The following is a 21,448-nucleotide window of genomic DNA, read 5'->3' as shown; positions in this document are numbered from 1 at the left end:
ACAGTCCAGCCTCGCGCGATGGACAAACCTCCAGTCGGCAAAGCGGGTGAAGTCGCCGGCGCGCATGAAATGGTTTGGCGCCGTTGCGACGGATGTCACGTGGTAGACTTTGCCCTGGTCAGGTTTCGCCAGCAGTCTCCGCTTGTAATAATCCCGGATCGCGCAGCGGAGGGCCTTCTCGGTGTCTCTTGCCTTGAGGGGGCTGTCGTTGAGTGTTAGCTGTAGCACGCCGTTGTCGTCGGTGGCCCATGCGACGTTGGTTGTCGTCTTCAGCCTCGTCGTGGCCGCCCGCAGGCGAGTCCAGGTGCTGGAGATGTCGCTGGACTCGTTGGCGAAGTCGCCACGCATGCTCCCGTTCAGGTACTCGGCGACTTCTGGCGGCGTTGCGGCGCGACGCAGCCTCCGTCGTACCACCGACTGCAGGAGCCGCTCGGAGAGCGGTCCCACCGACGGCGATTTCAGGAGGCGGAGGCCGTGGATGAGCTGGCTGGCGTCGGCCAAGGTGTTGATCGGCATCAAGTTCATCCCGCCCGTTTGATGGCTCATGTATAGAATTTCCGTCCCCACTCGTTGGGGCAGATTGAGCCATCTTTTTGCGGCCGCCTTTATCTTGTTGTCGAACGCCGTCAGGCGTTTTTTGGCGACCGCTGCATTCTTGAGGTGGAAGGAAATGCAGGGCAGAATGAACGTGCTGACGGCGTCGATTTTTTGCCACGGGGCCAGCAGCGAGGCGTCGATTTTTGTTAGGTCGGTGGTCATCTTTTCTAGCACTTTCTCCGCGCACGGTGTTTTATGGTAGCCGGTCGGGACACCCAGATGTTCGTACACGTCATCCTCATTCATGGGCTCAGGTACGCCGCTTTGAATAGTAAATCGTGTTGGGACGGCTTCTCGATGTGTCCCGTTAATGTGCAGGGTGGCACATTTTCGGGCGTTGAAGGTCAACCCTGCCCAGCGGGCGACCGTTGTTGTCACGTCGAGAAGCCGTTGCAGGTCTTCCGGCTTCGGCGTAATGAGGACGACGTCGTCGGCGTATGCAAGAGTATCGATCTTGGACTCCTGCATCCTGTAGCCGACGTTGAGTGCCCCGACGGCGCGGAGAATTGGTTCGATCGCCAGATTAAAGAATATGGGCGAGAGCGGGTATCCTTGTTTGACGCCGGCTTTGATGGGGATGGCCGGCGTCGGTCCCGTGCTCGTGCGGACGCTGGTGGTCGTGTCTGCGTACAGGTGTCGCACGACCTGGATGGCGTCCTCGTGCAGGCCTGCCCACTTCAGCGCCTCAAAAATGGTGTTGTGCGGTACGGAGCCGAAGGCGTTCGTCAAGTCTAGCCACGCGACGCAGCACTGTTTGCCGTTGCGACGGGCGTCGGTGATGATCGACTGGAGCACGAAGTTGTGCTCCGCGCACCCGTCCACCGGCATGAAGTCCTTCTGTTCCCCAGGCGTTCCCCGAGCACGGACGCGTAAGCCTTGGCGATGGTATTTGCCAGCGCGATGGGCCTCCAGTTGCTGATGTCGTCGCGGTCCCCCTTTTTGTGTATGAGGATCGTCGAGGAGGTGGTCCACGCCTGCGGAATGTACCGCAGACGCTTGACGCAATTAAAAATTGCAGCCAGGACATTCGCACCGGCGTCGGCCTTTTTCCAAACGGGATATCGAATCCCCTCGGGACCGGGCGCGGTGTTACTACACCTCTGTAAACGTCTCCATACCTCTTCCGCGGTGAAGTCGGCGGCAAAGGGGTTGTTGTCGTCGTCGTCTGCGAGGGGCTGGTGTTCTGGCACTTCCTCCGGCATCTCGGCTCCGGTGGGAGCTCCGCCGCCGTACACGCCGGTGAAATGCGTGTGGATCGTGTCGGCGGGGATCTCGCAGAGCGGGGACTCGGCCTCCGTTACCTCCCTGAAGTCGCAGGGGCGCCATCGACGATACAGCTTCTGTATCCTCGATGCGGCTTGGGCGTCGTACTGCTGTTGCTGGCGGCTGCTGAATCGGCGGCCGATGGGGCCATCGCTTCCGGTGGTGTGGTTGGCGTGGCCGCCAATTGGTCGCGGGGGCGGTTTGGCGCTGGGGCGGGCTCCCGTGCGTTCGGCAGTCTCGGAGGCGGAGTGGCGGCAAGCGCGGGTGTTGGGGCGGCTGGTTTTTCTGACCGTGGCGTTTGGGTTGGCGGGCTGGCCGGCCTCGGTGCGTTGACGTCGGTGGCATCGACGGCGGTGATGCATTCAGGTTGCCGCTTCTGGTGGGTTTTGCCTGCCTTGAAGGTCTCGAAGACGGTTTCACATCCTCGACACTTGAAGACAAGCCGGTGGACGTGGTAGCGGCGAATGTGCTTACTCAGGTCCCCATATCTTTTGTATTTTTTTGGCATGGGGGCGCAGATCCGACACACAAACTCCTCCTCCAGCGGGCAGTCCAATTCGTAGTCGAGAAGTGCTTCTTCGTTGACCTTGGTTAAAGCTGCAGCGGTCGCGGTGGAACTTGGGACTGCCATATTTTATTTTATAATGTTTATAATTTTTTTCCGGAGATATCTGAGCAAGTATGTATGATCACTTCACGGTACTTTAATTATTGCACTGAACTTTGAATTTTAATTATTGCACTGGTTTTTGAATTTTGAGTTATTGCACTTAGGTGATATGGACATTTGACAAATTTTGTATTTTAAATTGAGGATATTAAGCTGATAAGAAAAGATTCTACACTTTGATCTTCGCCATAAGGCCGAGAAGCGATAACAACTCAAAATTTTCAAAAAACTGATATACCAAAACCGAATTTATCCGTTCGGCAACAGCAAGCGTCAGCGGTATCTACGAGTCACACTAGTTACTAGCACGACTACGCTCGCTCAATAACCCTCAGTTCCACCGGCGTGAATATGGTGGGGTGGTATTGACCCCCTATGACTTGGAGCAGTAATAAAAGTAATAAGAAAATATCGCAAAAAAGTTCGTATAAACCAAAAAATCGATCCATCAGACTTTGACAATCTGCGATATCTTTCATAGCACCCATTGATCCATCTGAAACATAATAATTAATGTTCCAAAAATCAGTTTAATACACTGGCCCCGCATGACGTCGGCATCATTTACGTAGATCAAGAAAGTACGGGGCTCATATATACTAGACCCTTTTGGAAGTTCATATGTTTCACCTCAATTTTAATGGATTTCTTGTAATTGAAGCCGTAGACAATGATCCGATGCGAACCAAAGATTTATAACACGACAGGTGGCAATATCTCAATCTTCCAAAAATTTTGAGAGCGAATAAGTTCCACCCTTATCATGTGACATTAGTACAAGATCTAAAAGAAGAAGACTTTCCCAGAAGAATACAATTTTGCAATTTTATGCAACATCAACTAGAGTTAGACAACAATTTTTTATTCAAAGTTTTGTTCAGCGATGAAGTAAGTTTTGGCAATAGTGGGGTTGTTAATTGGCACAACTGTCACCATTACTTCCAAAATAACCCACACTGGATCAGAACAACTCATTCAAAACGTTTATTCCATAAATGTGTGGGCTGGTATTATTGCAGATTACGTAACTGGCCCATACTTCTTCGAAGGCGACTTAACAGGACACAGGTATCGACAATTTTTGGAAAATGAGTTTCCGGGGTTATTAGAAAATGTGCCACTCAACCTCCGACAAGAGCTGTGGTTTCAGCCGGATGGGGCTCATTTTCACAGAGTCGTTAGAGACTATCTTGATGAGACGTTTGCAAATAAGTGAATTGGCAGAGGCAGTGTGAATGCGTGGCCCTCTCGTAGTCCCGACCTTTAGATTTCTTTCTCTGGGGGGTTGTAAAAGACCAAATTTAACCAAAGCAGTGACTATATATTTAAAAAGACCGGCAAGCCCGTATCCCTATGCGTACCAGTGAGTTAATATTCGCAGTCAGAGGGCGCCCCAAAATGCGACAAAAGCCCTCTAACCTTCAATGGTTGTTACTAATACCATTTTACGGGTTGTTGTCTGAGCTTGTACAACACAACTACTGTAAGTGAATCGCTCTTGCAGCCGTTTTAGTTTGAAATTTAACAAGTCGGACGGCGCGGAAAATTACTGACACTTTGCGACTCGAATCAAATAAGGGTGTGGGGACCAAAAATCTGCCCAAGTTTCAAACTAGCATAACTTTATTATTGAATGACGAATTAAAAATGTAACTGTTAACATTTATAAAACAACTTTATAGAGTACGATTTGCAACATATCTACTTGCTTCACAAATTTTTGTTTTAACACGGCGCGGCGCATTAAATTTGTGAAAGCCAATATTTTTTTCTGCCAAATTTTCAGCAATACACACTGCTTAATTCTATATGTGTGAAGGATTCCTACCCTACATTTTTCACACAAATTCCACTTTAGATTTCTTCAAAAGCGTTCAATTGGTCGCAGTTGAGGGACGTTCGGAACATTTTTGTCCTTAGGAATAAACTGAATATTTATGCATCAATAACGTTGGCAATGTAATGATTCAGATTTTTTTTTAATTTTTGCTTTTGTTCCAATTTTTGTTTTTCTGAATATTTGGGAATTGATTTTCGCTTTGCAAATATTATTTTATTCTCCCTTAGTAACGTAGTTTTTGCCGATTTTAAATTTCTGTCCAAGATTTCTAAATGACATTTCAAGTTTACCGTGGTTAGTGAGTATGGATGTTAAAAATAGGGCACACTATTTACACTATTATATTACTAAATTACTAGTTACAATGTTTCAATACATGGTTACTGCCGTGGTTCTGACTGATTAAGGCTTCTCTCCTCTTCTGGGCCATTTTTGTTGCTGGAATTCCACTTCTTGTCTGTCTTTCTATCGAATTACCATTCTCTAGAGTTATAATTTGTCCTTTTTGATATCCCCATTTGGAAAAAGTGATTAAATGTGAAGGCCTTTTTTAAATGTATACGAGTGTTTCATTTTCGCACAAAATATTAAACTTCTAGTGGAATTAGCGATAACAATTTTTGATAAGTCGTCGCCTGGGAACATGTTTGATCCACAGATCAGAGCGCGCTCATGCCAATGTCGATTCTAAGCGTTCAGAATTGAAAAAAGAAATCGAAAAGTTCCCAAAACTGATAATGTTGAAAAAATTGAGAAATCGGAAAATCTATAAATCGAAAAATTTTAAAAATCGAAAAACCAAGATGGCAAAATTAAAACTTGAAAAATTCAAATATCGAAAAATTGTAAAATCGAGAAGTCTAAACATAAAGAAATAAAAAAAAAATAAAATTTAAAAACAGAGAAATTGAATAATTGGATAAATGAAAAATCGAAACATTGAAAAATTGGAAAATTGAAAAATTAAAGAAAAGTGGAAAATCGAAAAATTAAAATGTAGGAACAACCGTTCCCACAAATTCAGGTGTTCTACCTGAGCGCATTCATAATCTTTGTACAAATCATTGATTAAATACATATAGATAGACCCATGCTATTGTTTGGAGCGAACAGGCCAACGGCCGGCGAACAAGAGATGGCGCACCAACAGTCGGCCGTCAAACGCCGGCGAAAAGCTTGGACACCAATCGCGCGCGTAGATAACTCAAATCACAGCAACAATACATTTAATAAAGCTACCACTCGATAGAGGGCGACGAAAAAATGTGTAAAAATCTCATAGTTATCATTTAAATAATTTGCAACGTTGCCAGATGAGCCTAACACAAATTTGCCGTTATTTCTAGCCAAGTAGGATTTATTTCGTTTAAAAGTTTCTGATAAAGAAATGGGATTATTATAATGAATAAAAATAAATAAAACAAACAAATTATTAAGTACTTGTTATTTTAAATACTTGTTAGTGCTAACATTATTATAAATACGGTCCGGTAACTCAAATTTTATAGAAAGAGTGAGATGTTTCAGGACGAGGCGACCGTAGGGAGCCGAGTTTTTAATTTCGAAACGAGTTCTGCGAAAAGAGTTATCGGAGGTATGTCGTTATGGATTTTATTTCATACTGTCAACATATTTTTTTTGTTCGATAAAATAATTACTATTTTGGAAAAAGTTCAAATCAAGTCACTTTTTCTGACATCGTTAGCAACCGCTGTTTGGCTAATGTTTTAATTTGTTTATTCGTGCAAATCAGCATCAAATGTTTAAACTAAAATTTATTAGTCTAGAGACGGACAGATATATACTAAAGACAAAACATATCCATTCATATATGTCTTAAAAAACGGGTAACATATGCCGCATAAACTAAAAAATAAGACATTTTCTTTCACATTTTATATTGTAAATGCAATTAAGTATATCGATAACTCGCTACTGAAAATTTATTGAAATATAATTTCTGCAAAAAAAAGATTGTTGTGGTTTTATGGTTTATTGACATAGTTTACTTATTTAAAATGAATCTTTTTCATACATAGCACAAGTTCTTGATATTATTTATTTTAATTTCAAATAATAATTGTGTTTCCTTTAATTTTAACCAAGAAAATTTTTCGGTTATTATCCAACATACTTTTGTACATTAAGAAACTCCATTTCACGTCGCGGGACGTTACAGAACAATATTTAAGTAAATAAGCTTTTCCAAAAAGAAGTCGTTTTTATGTGTTTTAAAACTCACTCTTTTATCTCCGGACTTTCGGCTTTTTAGTGTTTCACTTCGACACAAGAATATAAACAGTGGAAAAATGGAACAGTTTTAAAAACTATTCATCTATTTGTTCTGTCTTGCAGCGAGAAAGGAATATAGCATATTGTACCCACATTTCATAGTAAAAATATGGATCCGGTTTAAAATTTTACCTACCTACTTAATTACGTTAACAAACTAAAATTTTCATTGAAGAGACAGGCTGTTCTAGGAAACTTTATTACAAATCTCTTCATTTACGAGCTGCTGAAGGACCGCCGGTCTCATTGATAATTCTTACCTACTTCAGTTCTTACCTGGCTTGTACTTAAGAATGAAGCGAAAAATAGGATAAAGAATTAAATGCGCACTGGCTTTCCTAAATGATAAAATTTACAGTTCAAAATTTTTGACGTTCGGTTTACTTGAACAGTGAGCATTACATACAAATACCATAATTACATCACAATATTTGTTGGGCAAACTTTTGTTTGGAGGAGCAGGATGACAATAGGAAAAAATTAAAATTGTATTAGGTGGTACGTCTTTCGATAAAAATCCTAACTGTAGTCATAATTTGTACTTGTAGCTGTAAACGAAAATAAATATTTTGTAGTTATTATTGTGAACTTCCTACGAATGCAACAGAGAGAAAGATGAATTTATGGTAGTGTTTCCCGCGTAATTTTCAGGTAGTCACTCAGATGTTACGATTGTTTGCCTGGTTTTCAAAATTGTCTAGTACTTTTAGATAACAATGTCCTATACGACCCAACCTATTTATCTTTTACGTGTATTACTGTTTTTCAGAATTTGACAATTTTCATTAATATTTATATGTATTAATGATAATGAACATGGTTTCATCGAAAGCTGAGTGAGCGTCACTTTATTAATAACTCGATGTTTATCGTGTGTTAACATTTCATAATTTAATTTTTATATTACAGTTCTGAAGGAATTAGTTTTGTCAAATGTATTATATACATATATACAGGGCGATTCGGCCTAAATGACGAATTTAATTTGTCGTTAGCACGAAGTCTGTGATTTTAAAAACGTCAAAACAACTGTACAAAAAATTGTATACCTAAAAATCGATAAATAATATACAAATTGTAAAATAAATTTAAATATAAAATTAAATAATAAATTTAAGAAAATAAAATATACGAACAATGTAAGTAAATAGTTCTTTATGCAACTAGTGAGTAAAGTGTATCTTTTTTTCACGAGAAGGAAAATTTGCCACAAGAGCCGAAAGCGAGTGCGCAAATCCGCCAAATGAAGAAACGTCACTTTGCTCGCAAGTTGAGTTCAAAATTTTTTTCGCGTTCATAACAAAGCTCAACAACCACCTACTTCAAAAACTCTTTATTTTGGAACATGGAATATTAAATGTGGCCGTACTTGCCGACTTGATGATTTCTTCAGGAGACCACGAGAAATCTTCGTCGCTGTACGACTCCATGGTGCGAGTGAACAGTTTAGCACAAAACAGAGAGAAAACTAGTGCAGTGCACTTAAATAAGAATTAAATTATACAATTTTTGAATGCATTTTAATTTCTGACAAATGTGTTGATGAATCGTCATAGCAACGGCAGCTTCTATATTTTGCGTTTAAATGTCTTCCGTTAACAAATGACAAGCTACGACACAATGTTTCATTTAAATGCGCGAAAAAATGAACTGTGACATTTTTTTTCACTCCTCTAGTACATTGAAAAGAATGTATCCTTTATAAACAAAAATTAATAAAAAATGTTACACTTTTTTTAACGAACGTGAAAAAAAAACAAAATTTTTAGGAATATCTACAACTTTTTGTAGATATAGTAATATATAATTGCGTTATAATTTTTATTTGCAACCATGCAGTTTTATTTATGTATTTTATGTAAAATAAAAGTTGAATTTATTCTGGAATATGTTTTATACAGTTTAACCAATAACTTGTCAATGCTTTTCACAAAATCAATAAAATTGTATATTTTTTATTAACTGTTTTTCTTTGTAAGTCATGTGTCATACACTTATATCCAAATCAGTAAATGTCATTAGAAAATTATTAATTGTCATGTTTGCATTTCGTGTCAAGATATTTCCTTTGTGCTGCATTCACCTCATATGTACAGTGTGGGACACGGAATTTCAAACGACCTGTCAATCATAATGACAATAAGGTATAAGACTACAATGTTTTTAAATGTCAGAAAGTTGGTTGTCGTTTGAAATTCCGTGTCCCTGACTGTACAGAGTAATTAGGGTTAACATTCTGATTACTTTAAAAATCATATTTCCTAATTAAAAAAATATGTATGTGTAAGTACAGACTACAAAAGCATAAATAAAATATTTAATGCAATTGTAGAATACACCCGCCAGTACGCAACTACGCATTACAGTAGACGCCGCTTAATATGATCACGGTTAATGTTATCAACCGCTTAGTGTGATCAAAATGGCTTGGAACGGGCCCACGCAATACCTATGCACTACAGTTTTTCCGTTTATTGTGATCAATATTTCGCTTATTGTGATCAATCTCGCAATTCTAAAACAAACGGGAATTGCTTTTTTGGAGAAGCGAGACGACTGAAACTAGTATTGTGTTTTAATGAACATTCATTGCTCTCAAAAGGTACTACTCATTTTATACAACCACAATCAGTGGTCAGAGAAAAAAAAAAAAAAAAATTCAGCCCTTACTTAACAAATTTCTACAACAACCAAAGGAAATCGAGGGTTCCTTTCTCAGAATGGTAACCAAAATTTAAAATAAATTCTAATGTTTATGTACCTTCATCTACCAGCGTAATAAACACTGTCTTGTTCATGATTTTGTTTTGTTTCGAGTTTTACTGTCACTGATTGTGGTTTTCGCTTATTATTATCAGTCGGTTAGTGTGATCAATTTGTCTGAGTCCCAAAGTGATCACATTAAGCGGCGTCCACTGTATATTAAATTAAATTTATAGTTAAAAAATTTGCATTAAGCAGCTTATGAATTAGTAGTGTTCAAACACTCTTACATTTTTTAATTAATCCTTATAATACAATTGACAAGACTAATTCCTTTAAAACTGTAATATAAAAATTATAAAATGTTAACAGACGATAAATATAGAGTTACGTATTAATAAAGTGACACTCACTCAACTTTCGACGAAACCATGTTCATTTATCCTTGTACGATATTAGTGAAAATGGTCAAATTCTGAAAAACATTAATACACGTAAAAGATAAAATAAATACGTCGGGTCGTATAGGACATTGTTATCTAAAAACGCTGGAGAAACTTGAAAACCAGGCAAATAATTCCAGAATCGTAACATCTGGGTGACTACCTGAAAATTACGAGGGAAACAGTACCATAAATTCATCTATTGTGGCTCTGTTGCATTCGTAGGAAGTTCACAATAATAACTACAAAATATTTATTTTCGTTTACAACTACAAATAGATACAATTTACCGAATACCGTTAGGATTTTTATCGAAAGACGCAGCACCTAACATAATTTTAATTTTTATATTTTAAAAAGGAATGATTTTAAATTTAACTAGTCATCAGTAACAACTTGTTTTCTATTCTCATACAGCTCCTCTTCTGTTTGCCGAACAAATATTGTGATGTAATTTTGGTATTTGTTTGTATGTAATACCCACTGTTCAAGTAAACCGAACGTCAACAATTTTTAACTGTAAATTGTATCATTTAGGAATGTCAGTGTGCATTTAATTCTTTATCCTAAAACTAGCTTTTGCCCGCGGCTTCGCACGCGTTAAATTAGGAGTAAAACAATGTTATTGTGGGTTATCTATAAGAGATAGACATATACCATCGCGCAGTTTTCTGTAGACCTTTTCAAACTGTACAATATCGTACTTCGTACATTATTTTGAGAAATCTCGTAGGGTTCAGCCTGCGTTTGCAATGTAAACGGAAAAAATGTAATTATTATTAATAACAATATTTCTTTACTATATAACATTGATTAAATACATATTTATGTATTTAATCAATGTATATAATGAATGTTATTATACATATAAACCTTCCTCTTGAATCACTCTATCTATTAAAAAAACCGTATCAAAATCCGTGGCGTAGTTTTAGAGATCTAAGCATACATAGGGACAGACAGCGGAAAGCGACTTTGTTTTATACTATATGTAGTGATGCATGCAATTTGTTTACAAACATATGAATATATTTTGGATTAACTTATTGAGGTGTTCATATATTATTTTAAAGGATTCAGCTCTGAGGAATATTTAATGAAATTTTTAAACACTAAAATATTTTGCTCTTCTTAAAAAAAAACAATAGATAAACGAATATCACTAAGAGTATGTTATTGTTAAATTCAGGAAAAACATGTATTGCATTTTTCATGTATTTTAAATTGAGAAATTTTTATCAAACAAAATCAAAAGATACGATTTGAAAACATGCGAATGAACGTATGTTCACTGATTCGTTGTAAAATTCGACCAAACAATTCTTTCCCGCAGAAATTATGGTAGAAACCGGTTCCTTCGTTACAGTAGACGTGGACCGAATTCGCTCTAACGCAAGGCAGCAAACGTTTCTAGAATGTGGTCTGTAGACCAAATCGCGTCTGAACGCTAAGGTCGAAATTGGCCCGGACTCGCTCTGGTCTGTGGACGACTTAAGTTCTCAGGCGACGATATATCTGTCCGTCTCTAGACTAATAAATTTTAGTTTAAACATTTGATGCTGATTTGCACGAATAAACAAATTAAAACGTTAGCCAAACAGCGGTTGCTAACGATGTCAGAAAAAGTGACTTGATTTGAACTTTTTCCAAAATAGTAATTATTTTATCGAACAAAAAAAATATGTTGACAGTATGAAATAAAATCCATAACGACATACCTCCGATAACTCTTTTCGCAGAACTCGTTTCGAAATTAAAAACTCGGCTCCCTACGGTCGCCTCGTCCTGAAACATCTCACTCTTTCTATAAAATTTGAGTTACCGGACCGTATTTATAATAATGTTAGCACTAACAAGTATTTAAAATAACAAGTACTTAATAATTTGTTTGTTTTATTTATTTTTATTCATTATAATAATCCCATTTCTTTATCAGAAACTTTTAAACGAAATAAATCCTACTTGGCTAGAAATAACGGCAAATTTGTGTTAGGCTCATCTGGCAACGTTGCAAATTATTTAAATGATAACTATGAGATTTTTACACATTTTTTCGTCGCCCTCTATCGAGTGGTAGCTTTATTAAATGTATTGTTGCTGTGATTTGAGTTATCTATGCGCGCGATTGGTGTCCAAGCTTTTCGCCGGCGTTTGACGGCCGACTGTTGGTGCGCCATCTCTTGTTCGCCGGCCGTTGGCCTGTTCGCTCCAAACAATAGCATGGGTCTATCTATATGTATTTAATCAATGTACAAATGTAAGTATCTTTCGTCTACCAGCCCTACGCTCCTACATACTTTCTCTTTCCGTTTCTAGAATTTTCTAAACTCTTTCTTTACCTACTTCCACCTATTTGAAGCCGAGCCTACCTGTCGACCATTCAAACACACTTCGATCTTCTTCTCCCTGGCAGTCTCAAACAGTAAGGAACTAAATAAAATCTGAAAACCGTACCCGTCGCTTTTTCTAAAAATCACCAACGATACCCACAAAAAAAATGGTAAATCGAAAAATTAAAAAAAAAAACGGAAAATCGAAAAATACAAAAAAAAATGGAAAATCGAAAAATAAAAAAAAAATGGAAAATCAAAAATTTAAAAATTCCAAACATTGAAAAATTGAGATAGAAGAACTGAAAAGTCGAGAAATCGAAAAACCTAATATTTTAAAAACTGGCAATTTTAAAAAACGAAAAATTGAAAATTCAAGCAGTAAAAAGTCGAAAAACTGAAAAATCACAAAATTGAACAAAATATTCAAAAATTAGGAAGTTAAAGAATTGAAAAATTGAAAAATCAAAAGATCAAAAAGCAAAGTCGAAAAAAGTAGATTAATTGAGAAATCGGAAATCTGGAAATTCTGAAACGTCAAAATTTGAAAAATTAAAAAATATTGAAGAACTGAAAAATCGAAAAATCTAAAATTTAAAACATTGAACAATTAAAATATCGTAAAATTGAAAAATGGAAAAATCTAAAAATCAAAAAATAAAAAAAAATAAAAATTGAAAAATCAAAATATAAAAATCGAAAAACTAAAAAATCAACAAATCGAGAAATCAAAACTCGAAAATTAAAAAAAATTGGAAAACTGAAAAATCGAATAATATAAAAATCTAAACACAGAAAAACCGAAAAGTAAAAATCAAAAACCCACAAATCGAAACATCGAAAAATTCAAAAACTGAGACATCGAGAAATCGAAAAATCGAAAGATGGAGAAATCGAGGAGTCGAAAAGTCGACAAGTCGAAAAATCGAAAAATTGAGAAACCGAAATAGGCCAAAATCGACAAATCGAAAAGTTAAAAATGGAAAAATTGATAAATCGAGATCTCAAAAATTGAAAAATCGAAAATTTAAAAATTGGGAAAATAAAAAAACTAAAATATAGAACAACTTTTGTTAAGTTTTGCGTTAATGTTTCGTTATTTGATGATTTCTATTTAGTTTATTTGTTTGTTGATTCGTTTTGCTACAAATTGTAGTCCTTTATCTTAAATCTATTTTATTACTTTCATAATAACCCGTCAATTCTTAATAAAAATTAACATTACTTAAAAAAAAACTCTAAAAATTCGGGTGTGCCATCATAAGAAGAGTACTACCTATGATGGCACACTTCATGGTTTTTGGTCCTAATTTTTTTTCAAAATAAATATTGAATATATTGAAAATTTGATGAATTAATATCAATTTCAATATAATTGCTCGTTTAAATTATCCACAAAAAATCCATAATATCATAGAGGAGGTTATACTAAGGTGTCAAAGTTAAGTATGCAATCATAGGTAGGTTTCCCCTAAGCATGCAGCTTTTTGTCTGTAAGGATACGATGCATGATTGATCTTGAGCCTCCACTCATTTGTGCCACTTGTTCTTCACCGTCTACGCGTACAATCCGTGGAGCCCCAGGAAGGCCTTCCCGAATAGGCTGAAAAGATCCATCTTCTTTTGCTAGATGCCACAAACGACGAAACACAGTGGCTGCATAGCGTTTACATTCTTCATAAATTAACATCATTTCCAAATATTCTTTATATGAATAAGACATCAATAACTTAGTGGTACTGGTACCGATTTGTTTATAGTTTGTATTGTTCTTAAATAAAAAAAATGCAATGAAACGATTTTTGTTATATTTTGTATTCGTATCTTTTCAATCTCTAATTAAAAAGTATCCACAACTTTAAAGAAACTGTTTTAAATCATCATGTGCAACATCAATATTATTCTTAAATAAGTCTCCGTTTTCATTATCTTCTCCATATGATTGACACCACAGCAGATACCTATGATCTCAATACACCAGAGAAGTGGAGTCTCGTCTCTTTCTTCGTTATTTAGATTATCAGCAACAAAGCTGTTCAGTAAAAATTGATACTCTTTATTGAAAATGATAGGCCCCGATTAACCAAAAGCGATATTTATGTTTTAGTACACTTAATAACGTCCTTTGAATGGACATGTGGTACTTTTTTCAGTAATATAATATATTATACGATAAACTTACTATCAATGATATGATATATAGTGAATTCTGAAAATGCACTAATTTTCGTTAAAAAAAGAACACATTATTCACGGGGCTCTTAAGAAAATGACTTCTAATACCTGCTCTTCGGTATCTACAGTACAAACTATGTGGAATCCTAATAAATGTTTTATTTGTCTACGATGAAATGAAACAGCTTCTCTTATGTCCCTTGCTACTTGTATACATTTTAATTTTTTACAAAAAAATTAAAGAGTAAACAATGGTCCCATCAAAACATGAAGAATGTTTTTTAGAACGTCTCTGTGAAAATTACACTTAACTACAATAATTCCACCAGCTTTAAACCATCAAAACCAATGCAACTAAACTCTCGAATTTCAAATATTTCAGATTACAGTCACTTGACATGTCAAGATCAAGAAGTGCTTTCTGAAATCCTGTCTGAAATGGCCTAAAGATGTGACCGTTTCGTCCAAAAACAGTTGCAACAGGTGCGTTTTAGCATCTGCGCACTGTACTTCCTGCACGTGCCGGACTGTTGAACTTTAACCAATATTGCAATTAGTTTCCCGAAAATCTGAAAACTTCGTGATTTTACCGTGAATATGTTCGATGAAATTATGTTTAATTGTATTAGGTGGGCCGATCCCGACTGTACTGCAGTGCCGGGCCAACCCGCGACGGAGGTGGAGCAAGCCCCTAATCTCCGTCAATTTCCAAAAATCAGTTTAATATACTGGCCCCGCATGCGGGGCGTATCAGATATTAAGCTGATAAGAACAGAAGAAACTTTATTTAGAAAAATGTTTTACAAAGTAAGAAAAGATGTATATATATAAATGTGTAAAAAAAAAAAATAAAATGTATAAGTGTATATATCAAAGAAAATATGTAGAAAGAAAAAGAAAAAAAAGAGATTAATCAGGCTTCGTCCCCATCTGGTCCTGGCGCCTTGTATTGCCGGACCCCCGTCACGTGTTCGACGTAAATGTCCCGGTTCCACTTGATGGCGTCCGAACACATCAATTTCCGCATTAGGCCAGAGTATTTACAGCTGATGCCTAAGCGGTTCATGGTGTGTTCGTTGGCCGGGTCCCATCCCCCGAGGGGTCCGACAGCGAAGCCTTCCAGGAATACTTCGAACCCCTTCTCTTCGAAATGCCGCTTCATATGGTCATATTTTGCCCTCTTCTCCCTCCTCGCCTCCTCGAACGCCTCGTACTTATTTTCGAACGGCATGGTGACGTCGACTATCGTCACCCTCTTCGCCCCCTCGTTTATGACTACAAGGTCAGGCCTGAGGCCGTCCGTGAATCCGGGCACCGTTTGATTCACCCTCTTTACGGCCCCGGGCGACGGCCTGATGGCGTTGGCCAAGCGATCCAGGACTGCGTTGTGGCGGCGCGTGACTGTGACCATGTGGTGGCGACAATGGTTCAGGACGTGTGGCAGGGTTTCGTTCGCGTGGCCACATCGTCTGCACCTCTTGTCGCCGTTCCCGAATCTCTTCGTCCCGTTCAGGGGCACACAGTCCAGCCTCGCGCGATGGACAAACCTCCAGTCGGCAAAGCGGGTGAAGTCGCCGGCGCGCATGAAATGGTTTGGCGCCGTTGCGACGGATGTCACGTGGTAGACTTTGCCCTGGTCAGGTTTCGCCAGCAGTCTCCGCTTGTAATAATCCCGGATCGCGCAGCGGAGGGCCTTCTCGGTGTCTCTTGCCTTGAGGGGGCTGTCGTTGAGTGTTAGCTGTAGCACGCCGTTGTCGTCGGTGGCCCATGCGACGTTGGTTGTCGTCTTCAGCCTCGTCGTGGCCGCCCGCAGGCGAGTCCAGGTGCTGGAGATGTCGCTGGACTCGTTGGCGAAGTCGCCACGCATGCTCCCGTTCAGGTACTCGGCGACTTCTGGCGGCGTTGCGGCGCGACGCAGCCTCCGTCGTACCACCGACTGCAGGAGCCGCTCGGAGAGCGGTCCCACCGACGGCGATTTCAGGAGGCGGAGGCCGTGGACGAGCTGGCTGGCGTCGGCCAAGGTGTTTATTGGCATCAGGTTCATCCCGCCCGTTTGATGGCTCATGTATAGAATTTCCGCCCCCGCTCGTTGGGGCAGATTGAGCCATCTTTTTGCGGCCGCCTTTAGCTTGTTGTCGAACGTCGTTAGGCGTTTTTTGGCGACCGCTGCATTTTTGAGGTGGAAAGAAATGCAGGGCAGGATGAACGTGCTGACGGCGTCGATTTTTTGCCACGGGGCCAGCAGCGAGGCGTCGATTTTTGCTAGATCGGCGGTCATCTTTTCTAGCACTTTCTCCGCGCACGGTGCTTTATGATAGCCGGTCGGGACACCCAGATGTTCGTACACGTCATCCTCATTCATGGGCTCAGGTACGCCGCTTTGAATAGTAAATCGTGTTGGGACGGCTTCTCGATGCTTCCCGTTAATGTGCAGGGTGGCACATTTTCGGGCGTTGAAGGTCAACCCTGCCCAGCGGGCGACCGTTGTTGTCACGTCGAGAAGCCGTTGCAGGTCTTCCGGCTTCGGCGTAATGAGGACGACGTCGTCGGCGTATGCAAGAGTATCGATCTTGGACTCCTGCATCCTGTAGCCGACGTTGAGTGCCCCGACGGCACGGAGAATTGGTTCGATCGTCAGATTAAAGACAATGGGCGACAGCGGGCATCCTTGTTTGACGCCGGATTTGATGGGGATGGCCGGCGTCGGTCCCGTGCTCGTGCGGACGCTGGTAGTCGTGTCCGCGTACAGGTGTCGCACGACCTGGATGGCATCCTCGTGCAGGCCTGCCCACTTCAGCGCCTCAAAGATGGTGTGGTGCGGCACGGAGCCGAAGGCGTTCGTCAAGTCTAGCCACGCGACGCAGCACTGTTTGCCGTTGCGACGGGCGTCGGTGATTATCGACTGGAGCACGAAATTGTGCTCCGCGCACCCGTCCACCGGCATGAAGCCCTTCTGGCTCTCGCTGACGCGTCCGTTGCGAACGGCCCAGTTCCCCAGGCGTTCCGCGAGCACGGACGCGTAGGCCTTGGCGATGGTATTTGCCAGCGCGATGGGCCTCCAGTTGCTGATGTCGTCGCGGTCCCCCTTTTTGTGTATGAGGATCGTCGAGGAGGTGGTCCACGCCTGCGGAATGTACCGCAGGCGTTTGACGCAATTAAAAATTGCAGCCAGGACATTCGCACCGGCGTCGGCCTTTTTCCAAACGGGATATCGAATCCCGTCGGGACCGGGCGCGGTGTTACTGCACCTCCGTAGACGTCTCCACACCTCTTCCGCGGTGAAGTCGGCGGCGAAGGGGTTGTTGTTGTCGTCGTCGTCTGTGAGGGGCTGGTGTTCTGGCACTTCCTCCGGCATCTCGGCTCCGATGGGAGCTCCGCCGCCGTACACGCCGGTGAAATGCGTGTGGATCGTGTCGGCGGGGATCTCGCAGAGCGGGGACTCGGCTTCCGTTACCTCCCTGAAGGCGCGGGGGCGGCATCGACGATACAGCTTTTGTATCCTCGATGCGGCTTGGGCGTCGTACTGCTGTTGTTGGCGGCGGCGGCGAGGTTGTTGTGGGCGTTCGTTGTGGGGTCGGTCGGCGGGGGCTCTCTGGGGGCGGGCGTCGACGGCCTGGCGCGCTGCCGTTTTCACTTTCTCCGTGAATTCGGCCAGCAGGCGCTCGAGCTCTCCCGGTTCCTGGACGTTATTGAACTGTGCGACCCAGTTTCTCTGGGACGCGGGGATGTCGGTCGGGACGGTGGCAGGTGTGGCCGGCCCGGGGGATGGCTCGCGGGGGCGGTTCGGCGGGTGTGCGGGCTCCCGTGAGTTGAGCAATCTTGGGGACGGCGTGGGGGCTGGGGACGGTGTTTCTGGCGGGTTCGATTCCACTGCGGCGGCTGCTGGCTCGGCGGCCGATGGGGCCATCACTTCCGGTGGTGTTGTTGTCGTGTCTGCCGATTTATCGCGGGGGCGGTTTGGCGCTGGGGCGGGCTCCCGTGCGTTCGGTAGTCTCGGGGGCGGTGTGGCGGCAGGCGTGGGTGTTGGGGCGGCTGGTTTCTCTGGCCTTGGCATCCGGAATCTCATAACCGGCCGGCCAGTCGCGGACGCCTGTGGCGGCGTTTGGGTTGGCGGGCTGGCCGGCCTCGGTTCGTCAATGTCGGTGGCATCGGCGGCGGAGATGCACTCCGGTTGCCGTTTCTGGTGCGTTTTGCACGCCTTGAGGGTCTCGAAGACTGTTTCGCATCCTCGACACTTGAAGACAAGCCGGTGGAGGTGGTAGCGTCGAATGTGCTTGCTCAGGTCCCCATGTCTTTTGTATTTTTTTGGCATGGGGGCGCAGATTCGGCACATAAACTCCTCCTCCAGCGGGCAGTCCAGTTCGTAGTCGAGGAGTGCTTCTTCGTTGGTCTCCGTCAAGGCTGCAGCGGTCGCGGTGGAATTTGGGGTTGCCATTTCTATTTTTCTTTAATATATCTGAGTAAATATATCTGTGATCACTTCGCGGTATTATTGCACTGAACTATGATTTGATTTTTAATATTGCACTGAGATTTACTTATTGCACTGAGGTTTAATTATTATTGCACTGAGATTTAATTATTGCACTTTTGAATTTTGAGTTATTGCACTTAGGGGTGGTTGCGGATAATTTGTAAAAAAAAAAAAAAAAATATTAAGCTGATAAGAACAGATACTACACTTTGATCTTAGCCATAAGGCCGAGAAGCGATAACAACTCAAAATTTTCAAAAAACTGATATACCAAAACCGAATTTATCCGTCCGGGAACAGCAAGCGTCAGTGGTATCTACCAGTCACTTTCGTTACCAGCACGACTACCCTCGCTCAATAACCCGCATTCGCACTGGGGACAGCATGGGGTGAAGGGGGGGAGGTGATGCTACTACCGACCCCACAAATCAAAAAAACATCAAAAACGGGAAAACGTAAAAAATTTTCGAATCTGAAACATAATTAAATTACGTTTCAAAAATCAGTTTAAGACACTGGCCCCGCATTAATAGTGATAATGACTTGATTTCTTTCACAATTCTCCAGAATCTTTTCCGCTTGCCATGCCGAATCTATGATTTGTTCCTACAAATAAAACACAAATATAAGTATAGTGTACTTATCAAAACTAAAATAAACACCATAAGTCTACTGTGATAAGTTGCACTATCCATTACAATAAGAGACGCTTCCGGAAGATTGGATATTAATTACTCTTTAAACCACTTGTCACAATTTTCCTGGTTCATGTTATGATAATCACCAGATTTTGTTTTTGCTTTAAAAACTAGAGACGCTCCTTCAGTAAATCGGTGTTTATTGCCAGCGCGAACTACAATCTATCTACATCCTTCTCCATGCTGATATTTACGCAAAAATTTTGTTCTTCTTAGCTTAATGGATGGTCTCTTCATTAGAAACAATCGATTATTATTTTTATGAAACTTAAAACAAACGTTTCTAATCCATGTGTTTAGTGTCGTGGGTCCAACTTTAAAGTCCGTTATCCCTTCCATAACTCTAGCATGAAGCGTTTTAATAGCTACGTGGAACCTGGATTTTTTTGTAAATTAATAGACTAATCAGAAATTTTTAACATTTCGGCCGCCAGTTCTGTTTTTCCTTTTCTCTCAAATTGCACAACATCATGGTTTCTTTCTAGATAATCCAAAACAATTTCAAAATTTGACAAAATATCTACGACATATTCAAAATTTGGTAATTTTTAGTCTCACACAAAATACCTGGGGTATTTTGTATTAATAAAATTGTCAGGTTTCAACTAAATTCTTTCAGTTTATGCAACCAATTACTTAACAACAACATATGATACCTCGACCTGCCTCCATATTTGCGATCGTTATTTATTTATTTTATGTCCACGAGTTTTTAAGGGTCCCTTCTTATCCTTCGCAATGTTCTCAACACAAAATATCTGTGCTCATCAGATGGCAGCACCGAAAACTGATGTCCAGAGGGATGATATCGTGTTTTCGTTCCTATAGGGCGACAAAATGTTTGAAACGGACCCAACAGCCAACTTTCTAGAAAGGCCGATGTATGTGATCCGTGTTTTACCCAATTCGGTTCCTCAAACCTTAGATTATCTAATCTTGAACCTTGTCCCCGCTCGACGCCACATGTTCGGAGAACCCGTCTCTGAATGGCAATGAATTGAGTGTTAAAATGGTTGTGTCGATCTATGTTGAATGATGGGCCCGTAATTTGACATGTCAAGTAGGCCTTTTGAACTGAAAGAGGCTGAAGATGCGACCGTTTCCAACAGTACACAATAACAAGCAACAGGTGCGTTTAGCGTCTGCGCATTGTGCTTACTAGACAGACGCAATTAAGAGCGACTGTTGAACTTCACCGAATGTTGCGATCAGTTTTTCGAATAACTTAAAACTTATTCGCAGTTTTACCACGAAAGTATCGATGAAAACTTATGTTTTATTGAATTAGGTGGGCCGATCCCGACTGTACTGCAATGCCGGGCCAACCCGCGACGGAGGTGGAGCAAGCCCCTAGCCTCCGTCAATTTCCAAAAATCAGTTTAATATACTGGCCCCGCATGCGGGGCGTATCAGATATTAAGCTGATAAGAACAGATACTACACTTTGATCTTAGCCATAAGGCCGAGAAGCGATAACAACTCAAAATTTTCGAAAAACTGATATACCAAAACCGAATTTATCCGTCCGGCAACAGCAAGCGTCAGCGGTATCTACCTGTCACTGTACTTACTAGCACGACTACGCTCGATCAATAACCCACATCCTCGTATAAAATTAGGTATTTTTTAAAAATTCCACAGATTTTACTTTGTTTTAAACGAAAGTCATGTTCAGGTGTTTCACCTAAATGCATAAACACGCACGCATGTAAGCAGTATCACAATTCGACTGTATTTTATATCATTTTAACGTTAAATAAGGATGAAGCACGAGTGTATTTAATGTAATGTTTTAAACATTTCGGGTGCTTTAGTTACATGTTTTGTACATTTTTTACTTTTCCCGTTTAATAAATTAAAAATCTGTAAACGGAAAATTGTCTTACAAGTAACACACACCCTTGGAAATTTTTCCACCGAGTTTCTGCGGTTTTTTTTCTCGAAAACTACCTACTTAATAATA

The 21,448-nt window shown here is 40.9% G+C and overlaps 2 non-coding genes and 2 pseudogenes across 2 annotated transcripts; all 4 read right to left on the bottom strand.

Moving 5' to 3' along the window:
- Positions 1 to 2,632: 2,632 nt before the first annotated feature.
- LOC135139170 (U2 spliceosomal RNA) lies at positions 2,633 to 2,736 on the bottom strand (annotated as a pseudogene).
- A 12,201-nt stretch (positions 2,737 to 14,937) lies between these two features.
- LOC135139167 (U2 spliceosomal RNA) lies at positions 14,938 to 15,125 on the bottom strand. The gene has a single exon (XR_010282134.1). It is a non-coding gene; the product is annotated as a U2 spliceosomal RNA (small nuclear RNA).
- A 3,800-nt stretch (positions 15,126 to 18,925) lies between these two features.
- Positions 18,926 to 19,026, bottom strand: LOC135139169 (U2 spliceosomal RNA; annotated as a pseudogene).
- Positions 19,027 to 20,768: 1,742 nt separating this feature from the next.
- LOC135139172 (U2 spliceosomal RNA) lies at positions 20,769 to 20,959 on the bottom strand. Its single transcript, XR_010282137.1, has one exon. It is a non-coding gene; the product is annotated as a U2 spliceosomal RNA (small nuclear RNA).
- Between the last annotated feature and the right edge of the window lie 489 nt (positions 20,960 to 21,448).

This window comes from Zophobas morio, unplaced genomic scaffold, assembly GCF_036711695.1.
Source record: "Zophobas morio isolate AGI-343-1 ecotype UQ-CSIRO unplaced genomic scaffold, CSIRO_AGI_Zmor_V1 ptg000030l, whole genome shotgun sequence".
NCBI lineage: Eukaryota > Metazoa > Arthropoda > Insecta > Coleoptera > Tenebrionidae > Zophobas > Zophobas morio.
The sequence above is the reverse complement of the archived record's forward strand: the minus strand, read 5'-3'. Positions and strand labels throughout refer to the sequence as shown.